Genomic DNA, 18518 nt, shown 5'->3' with positions numbered 1-18518 from the left:
GACATTTTAAACGCACAAGGGGAAGTAAATGCGTCAAAATTGAAAAATTTTCATCTTTTCACAGATAAATATTGTTTGTTATTTCAAGCTACGATGAGTTGAAAATCAATTGTTTTAGACATTTTAAACGCATATTAGGAAGTAAATGCATCAAAATCGAAAATTTTTCAACTTTTCACAGATCAATATTTTTTGTTATTGCGAGTTAAGAGGTGTTGAAAATCAATAGTTTTAGACATTTTAAACGCACACTGGGAGGTAAATGCGTCATAATTGAAAAAATTTCATTTCTTCACAGATAAATATTGTTTGTTATTGCGAGTTAAAAGGTATTGAAAATCAATAGTTTTAGACATTTTAAACGCACAAGGGGAAGTAAATGCGTCAAAATTTGAAAATTTTCATCTCTTCACAGATAAATATGGTTTGTTATTGCGAATTACTAGGAGTTGAAAATCAATCGTTTTAGACATTTTAAACGCATAAGGGGAAGTAAATGCGTCAAGATTGAAAATTTTTCATCTTTTCACAGATAAACATTGTTATTGCGAGTTAAGAGGGGTTAAAAATCAATTGTTTTAGACATTTTAAACGCACACTGGGAATTAAATGCATCAAAATCGAAAATTTTTCAACTTTTCACAGATTAATATTTTTTGTTATTGCGAATTACGAGGTTTTGAAAATCAATCGTTTTAGATATTTTAAACGCATAAGGGGAAGTAAATGCGTCAAGATTGAAAAATTTTCATCTTTTCACAGATAAACATTGTTATTGCGAGTTAAGAGGTGTTGAAAATCAATTGTTTTAGACATTTTAAACGCACACTGGGAAGTAAATGCGTCAAAATCGAAAAATTTTCAACTTTTCAAAGATAAACATTGTTATTGCGAGTTAAGAGGTGTTGAAAATCAATAGTTATAGACATTTTAAACGCACACTGGGAAGTAAATGCGACAAAATCGAAAATTTTTCAAGTTTTCACAGACAAATATTTTTCGTTATTGCGAATTACTAGGAGTTGAAAATCAATAGTTTTAGACATTTTAAACGCACACTGGGAAGTAAATGCGTCAAAATTTGAAAATTTTCATCTCTTCACAGATAAATATTGTTTGTTATTGCGAGTTAAGAGGAGTTGAAAATCAATCGTTTTAGACATTTTAAACGCACACTGGCAAGTAATTGCGTCAAAATTGAAAATTTTTCATCATTTCACAGATAAATATTGTTTGTTATTGCGAGTTAAAAGGTATTGAAAATCAATAGTTTTAGACATTTTAAACGCACAAGGGGAAGTAAATGCGTCAAAATTTGAAAATTTTCATCTCTTCACAGATAAATATGGTTTGTTATTGCGAATTACTAGGAGTTGAAAATCAATCGTTTTAGACATTTTAAACGCATAAGGGGAAGTAAATGCGTCAAGATTGAAAAATTTTCATCTTTTCACAGATAAACATTGTTATTGCGAGTTAAGAGGTGTTGAAAATCAATTGTTTTAGACATTTTAAACGCACACTGGGAATTAAATGCATCAAAATCGAAAATTTTTCAACTTTTCACAGATTAATATTTTTTGTTATTGCGAATTACGAGGTTTTGAAAATCAATAGTTTTAGACATTTTAAACGCACACTGGGAAGTAAATGCGTCAAAATCGAAAAATTTTCAACTGTTCAAAGATAAACATTGTTATTGCGAGTTAAGAGGTGTTGAAAATCAATAGTTATAGACATTTTAAACGCACACTGGGAAGTAAATGCGCCAAAATCGAAAATTTTTCAAGTTTTCACAGACAAATATTTTTCGTTATTGCGAATTACTAGGAGTTGAAAATCAATAGTTTTAGACATTTTAAACGCACACTGGGAAGTAAATGCGTCAAAATTTGAAAATTTTCATCTCTTCACAGATAAATATTGTTTGTTATTGCGAGTTAAGAGGTGTTGAAAATCAATCGTTTTAGACATTTTAAACGCACACTGGGAAGTAATTGCGTCGAAATTGAAAATTTTTCATCTTTTCACAGATAAATATTGTTCGTTATTTTAAACGCACACTGGGAGGTAAATGCGTCATAATTGAAAAAATTTCATTTCTTCACAGATAAATATTGTTTGTTATTGCGAGTTAAAAGGTATTGAAAATCAATAGTTTTAGACATTTTAAACGCACAAGGGGAAGTAAATGCGTCAAAATTTGAAAATTTTCATCTCTTCACAGATAAATATGGTTTGTTATTGCGAATTACTAGGAGTTGAAAATCAATCGTTTTAGACATTTTAAACGCATAAGGGAAGTAAATGCGTCAAGATTGAAAAATTTTCATCTTTTCACAGATAAACATTGTTATTGCGAGTTAAGAGGTGTTAAAAATCAATTGTTTTAGACATTTTAAACGCACACTGGGAATTAAATGCATCAAAATCGAAAATTTTTCAACTTTTCACAGATTAATATTTTTTGTTATTGCGAATTACGAGGTTTTGAAAATCAATCGTTTTAGACATTTTAAACGCATAAGGGGAAGTAAATGCGTCAAGATTGAAAAATTTTCATCTTTTCACAGATAAACATTGTTATTGCGAGTTAAGAGGTGTTGAAAATCAATTGTTTTAGACATTTTAAACGCACACTGGGAAGTAAATGCGTCAAAATCGAAAAATTTTCAACTTTTCAAAGATAAACATTGTTATTGCGAGTTAAGAGGTGTTGAAAATCAATAGTTATAGACATTTTAAACGCACACTGGGAAGTAAATGCGACAAAATCGAAAATTTTTCAAGTTTTCACAGACAAATATTTTTCGTTATTGCGAATTACTAGGAGTTGAAAATCAATAGTTTTAGACATTTTAAACGCACACTGGGAAGTAAATGCGTCAAAATTTGAAAATTTTCATCTCTTCACAGATAAATATTGTTTGTTATTGCGAGTTAAGAGGAGTTGAAAATCAATCGTTTTAGACATTTTAAACGCACACTGGGAAGTAATTGCGTCAAAATTGAAATTTTTTCATCATCTCACAGATAAATATTGTTTGTTATTGCGAGTTAAAAGGTATTGAAAATCAATAGTTTTAGACATTTTAAACGCACAAGGGGAAGTAAATGCGTCAAAATTTGAAAATTTTCATCTCTTCACAGATAAATATGGTTTGTTATTGCGAATTACTAGGAGTTGAAAATCAATCGTTTTAGACATTTTAAACGCATAAGGGGAAGTAAATGCGTCAAGATTGAAAAATTTTCATCTTTTCACAGATAAACATTGTTATTGCGAGTTAAGAGGTGTTGAAAATCAATTGTTTTAGACATTTTAAACGCACACTGGGAATTAAATGCATCAAAATCGAAAATTTTTCAACTTTTCACAGATTAATATTTTTTGTTATTGCGAATTACGAGGTTTTGAAAATCAATAGTTTTAGACATTTTAAACGCACACTGGGAAGTAAATGCGTCAAAATCGAAAAATTTTCAACTGTTCAAAGATAAACATTGTTATTGCGAGTTAAGAGGTGTTGAAAATCAATAGTTATAGACATTTTAAACGCACACTGGGAAGTAAATGCGCCAAAATCGAAAATTTTTCAAGTTTTCACAGACAAATATTTTTCGTTATTGCGAATTACTAGGAGTTGAAAATCAATAGTTTTAGACATTTTAAACGCACACTGGGAAGTAAATGCGTCAAAATTTGAAAATTTTCATCTCTTCACAGATAAATATTGTTTGTTATTGCGAGTTAAGAGGTGTTGAAAATCAATCGTTTTAGACATTTTAAACGCACACTGGGAAGTAATTGCGTCGAAATTGAAAATTTTTCATCTTTTCACAGATAAATATTGTTCGTTATTGCAAGCTACGAGGAGTTGAAAATCAATTGTTTTAGACATTTTAAACGCACACTGGGAAGTAAATGCGTCAAAATCGAAAAATTTTCGACTTTTCACAGATCAATATTGTTTGTTATTGCGAGTTACGAGGATTTCAAAATCAATAGTTTTAGACATTTTAAACGCACACTGGGAAGTAAATTCGTCAAAATTGAAAATTTTTCATCTCTTCACAGATAAATATGGTTTGTTATTGCGAGTTAAGAGGTGTTGAAAATCAATACAGGTATACCTCGATTTAACATACTCATGATTTAACATACCCTCGATTTATTTCGATTTATCGTAATTTTGAAGTAGAATACTTCTAACGTTTCAATATAGGGGCCCCGTTTCAAAATTTTCTGCCAGAATTTTACCCGATTTTTTAAACGTGAATATCTGCCTTTGTACTGAATGAAAAAATAAGATTATTACGCTATCTGATTGGAAATATGTACAACAATTTTGTATCCAATTCGGTAGTATGTACAATTACTAAAAATAGCGGAAATAATGGATTTTATGAAAGTAGTAATTATCTGATCCATGATTGGTTGGTACAATTCGCTCAAAAAGCAAGCGTTGCTGGGACTGCCTCTTTTTCATCGAAAGAACTGTGACGGGTATAAAAAGAGAGCACACAAGAAAAATTCGTTAGTTTGTGTTCTGACGTTGTAAGCGTAGCAGCTGCTGCGTTTCATATCAGCACATTCTTCTATGGTAGGTAATAGATACCATGATTGCCGCCAGGCGCTGATGATTCTAATCACGAAATGACGTGACAATTTTTGTATTTCAATATCACACTATTGACAAGCAAAAATGAACAGATCTCGAAAACGTGAAAACTCCCATACATCAGTCAATCTATCCCCGGCAGAGCCGTCCATAGGGAGCAGGTTGGTAATTCAAACGAACACGAAAGTTATAAATAAATGTGCCGCGTGCCTGTTTGAATCAGTTGTTGCTCTTTTGCCAGACAAGTAACATCGTGCCTATAGCGTCTCGTACGATAGATTTGAGCACCCAGCACACTACTCTTCTATGAATGACGTCATCATCGACTATTTAAAGAATATCATTCCTCGAGCGACTTCATTCTCCCCTCAAACATCGGGTCGTAAAGAACAGCAGTAGCAATCATGCATGTTGACAATGCGCTGCGATGAGTGCTATATTTGATCACTGCTACCGCTGGGGGTGATCCGTGTAACTAGCGCGCGGCTGGAAGAGTTGGCAAACCTCAGTTGAAGCTGACTGCATGTTATTATTGTTAAATTAAAAGCCCTTTTAAGGGCTATAATAATAACAAACAATAAAGAACAAATTGGAATTTTTCCAATCATTGATAGCGATAATCCAATTGCGCAGTTTAAATTCGTTATTTGTTGCTTGCGCGTATATTGACAATCTGAAATTTGCAACAATCTGTTATTTGTTTAAATTTATCCTTCCGAAACAATACAAAAATGTGCAGCTACTTGAAATACATTTCCAGGTTGATCCTGTGATTTATTAAAAATAGTCTTTCGGAAACATAATCCAAAATTCTGCAATGTTTCAGAAAATTGGAGGATGTGACAACACTGCCAGCTAGCGAAAGCCGTACCAAAAAGAATCCGCAAATATTTTTTAGTTATTCTGCATGAAGGCAGTCCTTCCATCATCAGTGCGAAAGTGATAAAAGCCGATGTCACGTTTCAAGTTATCAGTATTTCATATTAGATGCTGAAGAGAAAGGTAGTTTCTTTTCATTTCGAAATATTTATCTGATGTAAGTAACGTGCGGCTGGAAGAGATGGCCTTTTTTTGAAGCTGACTAATTGTTTCATTCTGCATGTTATTTTTGTTAAACCAAAAGCCCTTAGCTAGTTTAGTATTTTTCATTCCATAGCACGCGTGTTTGTGTATCCCACAAATAGTCCTTTTCAGGATTCCACCAATGGTCCTTTTCAGGACCCCACATACAAAACAGTTAATTTGAATGATTCCCTTAAAATCGTTCTTTTTAGGACCCCAAATATAAAACATTTCAGAGTTAATGTTAATTAAACCACCGAATATATAAAGATACATATGTTATACTTTCTTCGTTTACGAATCATTTGATTTATGACCAGTTATTTTTCTATCGTGCTTGCAAACATTTGATTTGATAGCAGGTATTTAAAGATAGATGTACGGTTTTGTTTGTGAGCATCATTAATTTATGTTCCCATTTCACGGATTTGAATAAAACTTTTTTAGAGCTTGAATTTATCACACTATAGGTTATCGATTTTAATTTAAAAATTCAACAATTATCTCTAGTGAAGAATAGCATGCCTGTGTGTAGTTCTGAAACAGTCGATGGCATTAACGGTTTTTAATTTGGCCACGGATAATATTGCTTGCTCATAAAACTGGCTGCATTTTTATTGTCATCGTGGTCGTGTCTTGCACACAACACTTATTTTTTTCAGAGCTGAATAAATAGATTGGCGATGGGGTGCTTTGGTGCGAGAACCGCGCTCTCTTGTTCTTTAACCCTTAAATGCGCAATGTTGTTTTAAAACAACATTGCGAAAACCATCTCAAAATTATCATAGTAACGTATTAAAATTGTTAGACAATTTTGCTTTGCGCCTTTAAGGGTTAAATTATATGTGGCGTCAGGTGCTTGTACAGATAAATTCACCCCGACGCGCATTCCAGTGTGCACCGTGGTGAATTTATCTGTGTGTTTGTTTCCTCCGGCAAGCCGTAATGCGTACTGGTTGTTTCGTTGTGTAAAGGAGATGGTGTTGGCTTATTGGATATTGATAATATGATTTTCTGTTCATGATTTGATACGAGTTACTTCGGAAAGTTTATTTACGAGTTTATAGAGCATTTTTGCACTACCAGGGGAAATTTAAAATACTTGGTCGTCGGAGCAAACTGAGAAAAAGTTTTACGTATCATCATGTTTTAAACTCAGTTAAATAACGGCCCGGAAAACAGATTAATTGTATCCACATTAAGCCCGGCTTATTTTGTGTGCGGCTAAATGACACAATGTGCTTTTTACTTATTTTGTTTGCGAATATCGCGGCTACACAAATGAAAAGCTCCATTATTGTGAAAACTTCACTCTAAGATACCTGCTTGGTTAAGGTTCGAGCATATTATTATTTATGAAAACATGGGGTAAAACGCGCCTCCTAAGGAAATATGATCATAGCTTAGCTATAGAACATTAATTGGGAGAATTTAATAAATATAATTCAACCAACATTTCCCCCTGTAATCGCAATCATAACGCTTTGAAAAATGTTCAAAATTTTAATGATTCACAACAACAACGGAACAGAAAGCTCGTTGGACTAACACGTAAATTTGTTTTCTGTTGAGATTTCACAAAAGTGTAGCTTTAAATCGTCTTAGGTTATGCAATTATTAGGTTCTGTTTTAGATTAGAAAGATGGGTAGGTAATGTCAACGACAAACCGAAATGAAGTAGCATACGTTTTAAATTGTTAATACGAATGCTGCAATTTTTACTAATTTCTGAAAGGCGTTATTAAAATAAGTTATTTCGGTATTTCTAATGGAAATAGAGAAATAACGGTACAAGTATATACGACTCTCTACTGTTGCCAAATGATTTGATTCACTCTCATTATATGGTCTTTGCAGGGTTACCATATGAGAATAAATATGTTAGAATATTTTAGGTTTCGATGTACGTGTGCCGATATTTCGGTATTTCCATTAGAAATAACGAAATGGCTGGTTTTAATATAACCTATCAGAATATAGTCAAAATTGTAGCATTCGCATTAACATCCTAAAGTGTATTCTACTTCACTGCGGTTATGTCTCCGACATTACCCACCCATCTTTTTACCTCGATTTAACATACATGCAAAAAAAATTTAATGTCAATGTTACTAAAACGAAATGTTAAGAATCAATATCAATTTTATTCTGTGATCCACTTTCAATGCTTAAAGAAACATTTTTTCGCTAGATTATGTTTAAGATTCTACATACAAGATACAAAATACATTCTTATTTTGATACCGCACAGCAAAATGAATACACGAATTTGTGGTTCGAGTTATTTCCTGATAATAGTATTATGGGTTTTTATGTGTAAGCTAAAAATAGATAACTGGCAAGATATGGTTGATGGAAGGTATAGGGTGGTGACGAGATATTGGCGGACGGTGAGTCCCATTAATAGGCATTGGGGCTGTAGCAATTATTTCGAAACTGTTGGAAATTTGTAATGAAGTCATGACAGTTCCTCGATGTTAACGCACCCAACTAGAGCTTGAAAAAACATAAGCTCGATTCCTGCTAAAGATAATATCTTTTCTCAGGCTGTATTGAACAGGTGAATTTCTCAGTGCATGTGACATTTTTCAAAAAAAAAAACTTGGATCGATTCCTCTTGCAAAAAAATGCAATAGACGATAATGATGGAAGATACAAGTCTTCCGTCAATGTACGACTCCTGGTAAGCTCACGGTGTTCATTTATCAATACCGGTGTCAGTCATTACTTAATCTAAACAGAGGAAGCACACAAAAGCAATGTTAGTCCGACACTGATTGTAATTATATTCTTCATATATTACTGCGTATTCTGTATATCTGTATATATTACTCTCAACAACTGCAACGGGTAGGGAATGGTCGTTAGTAGAGATTGGGATTCGAATAAACTATATTGGCATTTGCGTACGGTTTAAGATGATCGAAGACTCTGAATACTTGGCCCCCATGAGTACCATAATAAATGTTCACGTTTAAATAGAAATCTAGGAGATAGACCCAATAAATAATAAGCTAATAAAATGTGTAAAAAAGGAGATAGATCCAAAAAAATGAAAAGAAGATTTCCGTCTTTGTCGCCTGTTACAACGTGGGAGCAGGAAACCAGTGGATCAATTCTTGGCTTTAGATATCACATGCTACGCGGCTATTTTGGTGATGGATAATAGTGACATCAACATTCCAATGAATTCCACCTCCTCGTCGTACATAACGATTAAACTTTTTTTTAAATATTTTTGTATTGTAATTTAAATGCCTTATTCATTCTGATCAGTTCGACTTTTAAACTGAGGTATTGTATCTGTCGTGTACAAAATGATTTAATCCAACTTTTTCCTTAAGGAGAACTATAGCGCTACAATGGCTCGATTTGGTTGTTTTTTTCTGTAAGTAGAACTCCTGTGCTTACAAAACTTCGTGACTAGTCGTTTGCTCGTGAACTCAAGTAGTGTTCTCTTTTTGAAATCTGCGATTATCTGACGGACAGGTTAATCTACCAAGATAAAGATGAGACAAAATAGAAACACAAATTTTCTCACTTACTAAAATTACGCATTGTGCTTTTCACAGCCCCTTGTCAAGGACGACGTCTCTGTAAAGTCAGCATCACTGCCTTGAAAATCAAAACATTAATTTTGAATCGAATGATCAAAAGCTGTAATTAGTTACTAAATGTTGTTTTCTGAATAATACGGTGTTAAATCATCCCACAAGATGCAAAACGTCGTGTGGAATGCATGAATATCGTGTATAGTGCCGAACATAATTCTTTGTTTGGCGCTTTATAGCTATAACGCCCCATATATGTAGGTCGCTGTCAAACTCCATATGATGGTATAAGCACAGACTAACAGACATAACACTATGAGGGCATTCCCTCAAAAAACATCGATCCGACAATTTTCCCAGAACACTAGCTCCACCTTTTATTCACAGTCCCAAACACTCATTTACTGGTGGGTTACCCCTCAAGTTTGGGAACAATTTTTCACTAGTGGTCTATCCCCCATATGCTTGTTCATATGCCAGTGGCGCCATACTTTCAAATGTGGTCACAGTCCCAACTACAAGTATATTTAAAATGACCGTTAAAGCGGGCGAAGCTTTGTTTTTGAGTGTTATGTCTGTTAGTCTGTGGTATAAGGTTGCCAGAGGGCAGGCTTTTCATGCACACAATGGTTAATCCAACTTTGTTGACTATTTTTATAAGTTATCCAGAGTTCTGAGAAAATTTTGCGACAAACTTTATGAAATGAATATCTATTAGAATTGGCGAATACTTGGCAAGGTTAAGATAAATATGTTGTTTGTGTTCAGAAGAGCAATCTAATTGTTTAATTGTGAATATGTAGTTTCTATGTCACTGTTAGGTGGATACAATCAGTAATATCCTCGTAAATATTTCGTGTGATGAATAAAAAAATAATACTATTCGAAAACAAATATTTCTTTCGTGTTTCGATTTTACATAAAATTCGATTTAACGTACATGATTGAATCGGAAAATGTATGTTAAATCGAGGTATACCTGTAGTTTTAGACATTTTAAACGCACATTGGGAAGTAAATGCGTCAAAATCGAAATTTTTTCATCTTTTCACAGATAAATATTGTTTGTTATTGCGAGTTACGAGGATTTGAAAATCAATAGCTTTAGCCATTTCAACTTTTTACATTACTGCGAGTTACGAGGATTTGAAAATCAATAGTTTTAGACATTTTAAACGCACACTGGGAAATAAATGCGTCAAAATCGAAAATTTTTCAACTTTCCACAGATAAATATTGCTTGTTATTGCAAGTTACGAGGAGTAGAAAATCAATAGTTTTAGACATTTTAAACGTACACTTGAAAGTAAATGCGTCAAAATCGAAAAATTTTCAACTTTTCACAGATAAATATTGTTTGTTATTGCGAGTTACAAGGATTTGAAAATCAATAGTTTTAAACATTTTAAACGCACACTTGAAAGTAAATGCGTTATAATGGAAAAAAATCTACTTTCACACAAAATTTTTATTTGTTATTGCTAGTTACGTGAAGTTGAAAAACGATAGTTTTGGACTTTTTAGACACACATTAGTAAGTAAATGCGTCAAAATGGAAAATTATTCAACTTTTCGCTATTTTTGTTTTGTTTTTCGAGTTACAGTAAGATTCCGTTTTGGCACGTTCCGTTTTTGGCATGCTCCCATTTTGGCACACTCCGATTTTGGCAACAGATGGGTTCCGTTTTTGTCAACATTCTTGTTGTACATAATAAATCTTTTAAAAATGTGCAATAGATATTTTTTGTATCAATTGACATTGCATTTGACTTTATTTCCAAACATGGGAGTCATATTAATCTTCAAAAGCCCAAATCATTTTTTTTTAATTTTGTTAAAATTGTCTTACAGTTTCAATACTTTACTGTGATAATGTTGTGATGTTTTTCGCAATGTTGTTTTAAAAAAGCGTTATGCATTTAAAGGTTAAGGTGAAGATATGCGGAAGCCACGTTGCTAGGCACCGACTCGCTTGTTTACATTAGGAAAAACTGAAATCTGAAGTGAAAATTCAAACGCACAAATGAGAGTTTCCGAACATTTTCCTTTGGTCATCTACACATTGGCAGAAAATTTGAAGTTTTGTTAGTAAACGATTAGTTTCGCGAGTGTTTTTGCAGGGTTTGTGAAAAAAGTGCATTTGAAAAAGTGCAATGAAAACGAGAAGAAGTGTTTCGAAAAGAAACCCCAAGTGAAGAGAGGCGATATTTTCGCACAAAATAGGAGCTACAGATGGCATTCCGTCAAAAACTCAGATTGATTGTATAGAAAAATATTCTAGCTTCCTTAAGTAGCAGTTTCGTGGCACACCAGCAAGGTTAGTGTGTTGAAAAACGTATTTTTATATTTGCTCATGTCAGATACATGGTTAGGCCGGGGAGAGGGGTGTGTGTGGCGCAGCAGCTATGTTGTGGCTCGCATGTATAATGTCCTTAAGTATGTTTCACACTATATGTGTCGTATTTAATGATAACAATAAGTATAGAAATGTATTGTTTATGTATAAGTAGCGGTAGCAGTGTAACTAGTGTTAGACGGAATCAATTTTTATAGTCGAATGCAGATGAATGCGCTACACCGCATAATACAACGTCACTACAAAACTTGGCACTAAATTTGCAATACATATCGAAAGCCCGTATTTAGGAATACAAAACTGATAGCTCCCAAATAGTTTACGATGTCTTTTTGAAAATGCATTTTCAGATATAGTGCACTTTATATTCGTAAATGTTGAATTTGCAAACCTCCCTAGGTGCCAAAATTTTCTGGTAAAAAGAAATAATAAATTAACACCAAACATGAATTCAGCGACGTAAAATTACCCCAATGTGAAGTTTTTATCAAATTCGGATCCCTTTTGAGGTTTTGACCGACTTTTTTATGGAAGGTGATCACTGTGCGAAGACTGAATTTGATAAACATATGAATAAAATTGAATTTTCTCATTTTTTCCTTTCATCTAATTCCATTTCACACATGGTTAAAAATCCTTGAAACATTTTTGAAGTCGTAAATTGAAAATCCAAACTTTAAAAATAAGGTTCAATTTTTGGCACGGTTCCGGTTTTGGCAACAGCAAAAAATAAAATTGTTGCCAAAAACGGAATCCTACTGTAATAGGATATGAAAATCACTAGTTTTGAACATTTTAAACGCATATGGGGAAGTAAATGCGTCAAAATCGCAAAATTCACTTTTTACAGATGAATGTTGCTTGTTTTTCCGAGTTATTAGGACTTGAAAATCAAAAGTTTTGAACATTTGAAATGCACAACGGGAAGTAATTTCGACAAAATGGAAATTTAAAAATGCGTTTAAAATTAGAGGTGTGCCCAGCGCCGCCGCGCCGGGCCGCGCCGGCGGTTGCAGGTAAAAATAGTAAACAACTCGTAATAACAAACAATGTTTATCTGCGAAAAATTGAAAATTTTTCGATTTCGATGCATTTACTTCCCAATGTGCGTTTAAAATGTCTAAAACTATTGATTTTCAATACCTCGTAACTCGCAATAACAAACAATGTTTATCTGTGAAAAGTTAATTTTTTTCGATTTTGACGCATTTACTTCCTAATGTGCGTTTAAAATGTCTAAAACTATTGATTTTCAACACCTCTCAACTCGCAATAACAAACAATGTTTATCTGTGAAAAGTTGAAAATTTTTCGATTTTGACGCATTTACTTCCCAGTGTGCGTTTAAAATGTCTAAAACTATTGATTTTCAACACCTCTAAACCGCAATAACAAACAATATTTATTTGTGAAATGTTGAAAGAAATACAATTATCTCATTTTCTATATTTCCAATTATCCGCCAAAGTACGGTATCCAATATTTTACCCATTTTCAATACCGGTTCATTGTCGACATGTCACATAACAAGCAAACCTGTTTTTCTATTGTCGCGACCGTTCGCAAACGAACATACATGTCACAGTTCAGTAAATGTACAGCCGCTTGACAAACCAGTTTTGTTTTGAAACATGTACAAATTTTATGACATGTCACGGGGAAAATGTATCGTGTCATAGTACACGCGCTTGTGTCACATGTCGCAAGAATCCGCAACTTGTACATGTCACGAGCAAACATGCGACCAGTCACCAGATGACTGGTCATAACCATGACATTTTCCAGCTATGCATAGACCTTCGAAACGTTGGTAATAGACGCAATAAAATATTATTGTAAGAAATCCGTGACCAAAAGCCTCTCTCATTACTGAAAACAAAGTGGTCGTTCATCTTTCTATCGAATAACAACAATGGCGCAAAGATTAGATTCCAGTATCGCAACGTTCTACAATAGTTTACAGCCGCAACATCGCAGATTGTACAAAAGCTATGCGCAAGCCGTCGGAAAACTGTGCGCTCAACGAAGCCGGAAAGAATTCCCGAGAAGATGTAGGAAATATGGATTGAACCCAACACACATCCAGAATAGTTTTCGCTGCATCAATGGTCTTCTTAAAGGCGCTACCCCGTACACAGGAAGTTTGCAAAAAGCAATAGACCGCTTCAAGCGAACGATCATCAACATCGAAATCAAGGACAGTTTCTATAAGATCAAACAGTTAGAAGAAACTAAAGTGTCACTCGTAAGTCAGATAACTCAGGCAACCCCTCCACTAGAGTGACAGAAAAAAATGACCCCCATCGGCCCACCCCTGAGTCGATTCCTAGTCCCACCAGGAGTGTCTGCTTCAAATTTGAGCCAAATCGAACAAGTTTAGCTACCGGACCAACGTGCTTGAAGTTTGTATGGGATTTTTCGACAATTTACATGGTGAAAACCCACTTGCTCACATTTTCGCCGCTAGGTGGCACTGTATACATCAGATTATCACCAAAAGTGAAACTTAAGAAGATAATTTTATTATCTACAACTTTGTTGAAGACTGCAAAGCGATCCGACTCTAATAGGAAAAGTTATTAAACTTTTAACGAAGTGATGTCTGAGTCAGTTTTGCATGGGGCCTAGCAGTGCATGGTAGTGTATCAGTACTAGGTTCTAACAAACTAAACATTTTTATGGATTAATGGTTAGACTTAGCTGAATAGTATGTTCGGAAGAATTGTAGTACATAATACGAGTTATGTTTTGGTTAGAAAATTGTAGTTCCACATCTGACCGCATAGATTGCGCCAACACTAACTTTAATACCTAATGTGACCTCCCCATGTACCTTAAGAATCGAACCAAATTCCGAGATATTTATAGGTCATGATTTGGGCTATCGTTCTACCAACCAACTGAAGCTGAAGCTGAGCTGGATCACGCTTCCTTGAAAAAACAACAAACTCTGTTTTCTCCGTAGAGAAATCGATGCCTGAAGCTTCAAAGCCCAACTTGATAAATTAACCAAACTATCTTGCAGTGGTTGTTGTAAATTTATGGCTTTTGGTCCTGTAACAGAAACCACGCCATCATCTGCAAGTTGCCTTAGAGTGCATGGGCTGACAATACAATTATTAATGTCATTCACGTAAAAATTGTAGAGAAGAGGGCTTAAACAAGAACCTTGTGGGAGGCCCATGTAACTTATTCTGAATGTTGCCAAATCCCCATATGAAAAATGCATGTATAAATAATTATTTAATATTGGTGAAAGACCACATTGATGTAGTTTCTCTGAGAGAACATCAATGGAAACAGAGTCGAATGCTCCTTTTATGTCTAAGAACACAGACGCCATTTGTTCTTTTTTTGCGTAAGCTAGTTGGATTTCTGACGAAAGTAGCGCCAGACAATCATTCGTTCCCTTTCCCCTCCGAAAACCAAACTGGGTATCTGATAGCAAGCCGTTCGCCTCACCCCAATTGTCGAGACGTCGTAGGATAATTTTCTCCAACAATTTTCTGATGCAGGATAGCATTGGAATCGGTCGATACGAGTTATGGTCGGAGGCTGGTTTTCCCGGTTTTGAAATGGCGATAACTCTCACTTGTCTCCAGTCGTGCGGGACAATGTTCTGCTAAAAAAGCTTATTGAATAAATTCAACAAGCGTCTTCTTGCTAGATTAGGCAGATTCTTCACCAAGTTGAATTTAATTCTGTCTGGACCCGGAGCATTATTGTTGCATGAGAGGAGTGCAATTGAAAATTCCATCATTGTCAAAGGCGAATCTATGGAATCGTTACTTGTGGGAGCATCGCGAATGGTGTTCTGCGCAGGAGCAGAATCTGGACAAACTTTCTTCGCAAAATTAAATATCCAGCGATTCGAAAAATCTTCGCTTTCATTAGTTACGTTTCGATTCCTCATTCTTCTGGCTGTATTCCAAAGAGTACTCATTGATGTTTCTCTTGACAAGCCATCAACGAAGCGTCTCCAATAACTAGACTTTGTGGCACGACGGAGACTGTCAAATTTGTTTTGCAAAATCGAATAATTTTCAAAGTTCGCACGTGTACACCCTTTCCGTTTCATAATTTCTTTGTAAGCAACTTGTTTAGCTTCATATGCATCCGAGCACTCTTTGTCCCACCAGGGATTAGGAGGCCGGCTATTCATTGTCATGCCAGGATTGCATTTCGTTTGGGTTTGTTCTGCTGCTTCAATAATCAAACCCGCTAGAAATTCATATTCTTCGGTAGGTGGTAGCTCTTCCGTCGAAACAAGAGAAGTGGAAATTAAAGATTGGTATTTTTTCCAATCAATATTTCGTGTCAAGTCATAAGGGACATTGATTGAATTCGTGAGGCCTAATTCACTATTAATTGAAATAACGACTGGCAAATGATCGCTACCGTGAGGATCAGGTACAACCTTCCACGTGCAATCTAACCGAAGTGATGTCGAGCATAGAGATAGATCTAATGCACTTGGTCGTGCGGGTGGTCTGGGAATGCGTGTTGCTTCGCCTGTATTTAAAACTGTCATATTTAATTCGTCACAAACATTGTATATCAAAGAGGATCGATTATCATTGAAGAGGGAACCCCACAATACTCCGTGCGAGTTGAAGTCTCCCAATATCAGCCGCGGAGCAGCCATGGATTCCACTACCTCGAAAATCTGACGTTGTCCAATTTGAGCTTTGGGAGGTATATATATAGAAGCGATAGACATGTCTTTGCCTTTAATATTCGTTTGGACAGCTACATCCTCAATGCCCGCAAACAAGGGGATGTCAATTCTATAGAAAGAATAGCACTTTTTAATTCCTAGAAGCACTCCTCCATACGGGGTATCTCGGTCTAGGCGAATAATGTTGAAATCATTTAAGTTGAAATTAATGCTTGAGGTAAGCCATGTTTCACATAGAGCAAAAGCATCGCATTTTAAATTATGCAGTAAAATTTTTAAGGAATCAATTTTTGGTATGATACTTCTGCAATTCCACTGTAAAACAGAGATGGAATCTTTCATTGGAGGAGGTGAATTATCCATTGAAAGATACAATCGCTGCAAGGATGGGCCATTGAGCAATCAGCTGCTCTAAAAATGTTCTAATTGTTGGGAGGAACGCTGAAAGTATACTTTTTAGTGGTTCAGAAATATTGAATGCTGTGAAAATCCAATCAACAATTTCAGAAAATTTCAATTAACCTATCCCCGGTTAAGGCTCGGAGGAAGTTGAAGTTTTATTATTTCCAGTAATGGTGTTCTGTTTGGATTGTACATTACCAAAACCGGGAGGGACTGGCTTCGGTATTGCATCGGAATTCTTTAGCTTTGGCCGCAATTTATTTGTTGGAAGAGAAATTTTAAGGCCCTTGCTTGGCAGTTTGGGAAAAGAGGATTGTTTTCTTTTCCTGGATCCTCTAGGTAAAACAAATGATGTACCTTCGGACGCTTCGTCAGAGTCAGACTCTTTCGGCAATAGAATAGCGTATCTGTTTTCTGGGACCGTGGGTTCAGGAGTAGCATTTTTCAGTATTTCTGCATAAGAGCGCATAGACCTCTCCTTCAAGGATCGTTTAATTTTATCCTCCCGCAATTCATATATGGGACATGCAAGGAGCTCGTGTGAATTTTCTCCGCAATGTAAACATTTTTCTAAGTTTTTATTGCATGTATCCTCTTAATGAGACCCCCCACATTTGCCACACCGTACCTTATTGGAACAGTAAGTGGCTGTGTGGCCAAGCTGTTTACAATTGAGGCAATTCATCCCACGAGGGATGAAAAGGCGAATGGGGAGACGAATTTTATTAATAAGAACATGGCTAGGCAAAGCAGACCCAGCGAAAGTTACACGAAATGAATAGGATGGTCGGTAAACTTTTTTCTCTTCTTCATGTGAAACTGAGTACAATTGCTTACAATCGAGTATTTTTACTTTATTAAGCAGGGTGTTCTTGAAACAACCAACACCATGCTTAAGTATATCCTCGGCAGTGATGCTGGGTTCGGAGATGACTTCATCGCATTCTATATCGCGCGAAAGTATATAAACTTTATATTCACGCGTGAAGAGTTCGCAGGCTACTATCTCGTTAGCTTGTCTAATGTTATCAATGCTAACTCGAAGTTTGTCTTTATTTGCTTTCACGATCTCTGTTACAGCAGAAAATCGTGAAGTCAGATCCCGTGCAATTTGCACAAGGTTTAACGGCTTTCCTTTCCGCCTGAAGAAAACCTGCCAAGGTCCAGAAGATCCTTGAGGGTATAATTTTATTCAAGGAGGAGTTGAGGGTGGGGGATCAGAAGAATTTTGCTCTTGTGAAATGGAGGATTCCATCTCACTATCCTCCATCTCACCTACCATACACAGTAAGTTAATTAAATACTAACACTAGCAAAATTATATTAAAATCTACCTGTCCTTCGAAGAGTTGCAGATTCACGCTGTCTCCCTCTGTCACACGCTCGGGTTGAACACAGCGCAACCACCACTACCAAGATGGAGCCGCTGTTTACCTGTGGGTCCAGGGGTATTTCCTTACTACGCAGCGTGGCTTGGTACACAAATACACAAAAGCCCGTATCTGCACTAGCACAGATGAATAAGTGCTGATGAAGCGAGACGCTTCACAAACAAGATGCAGCTCTGTCTCCCTTAGCGCCGACTGTATGCAGCGTAACCACTACCACCACCAAGGTGGGGCCGCCGCTTACTTGTGGGTCCAGAGGTATTCCCCTATTACGCAGCGTGGCTAGGTACACAAATACTCAAAATCCCGTCTCTGCACTAATACGGATGAATGAGTGATGATGAAGCGAGCCGCTTCACCAACCAGATGCAGCTCTGTCTCACTCCGTCGCAAGCGCCGGTTGTATGCAGCGCAACCACTACTACCACCAAGGTGGGGCGCCGCTTACCTGAGACTTCA

At 35.7% G+C, this 18518-nt stretch overlaps 1 protein-coding gene across 1 annotated transcript in view; it reads right to left on the bottom strand.

The window, feature by feature from the left end:
• The window catches only part of LOC131693348 (tubulin-specific chaperone cofactor E-like protein), a 150260-nt gene that overhangs the window by 113873 nt on the left and 17869 nt on the right, over positions 1-18518 (bottom strand). The window lies entirely within an intron of this gene.

The sequence above is a fragment of the Topomyia yanbarensis genome, chromosome 3 (genome assembly GCF_030247195.1).
Source record: "Topomyia yanbarensis strain Yona2022 chromosome 3, ASM3024719v1, whole genome shotgun sequence".
Taxonomy (NCBI): Eukaryota; Metazoa; Arthropoda; class Insecta; order Diptera; family Culicidae; genus Topomyia; species Topomyia yanbarensis.
Note: the sequence above shows the minus strand (reverse complement) of the source record. Positions and strands in the feature narration are given on the sequence as shown.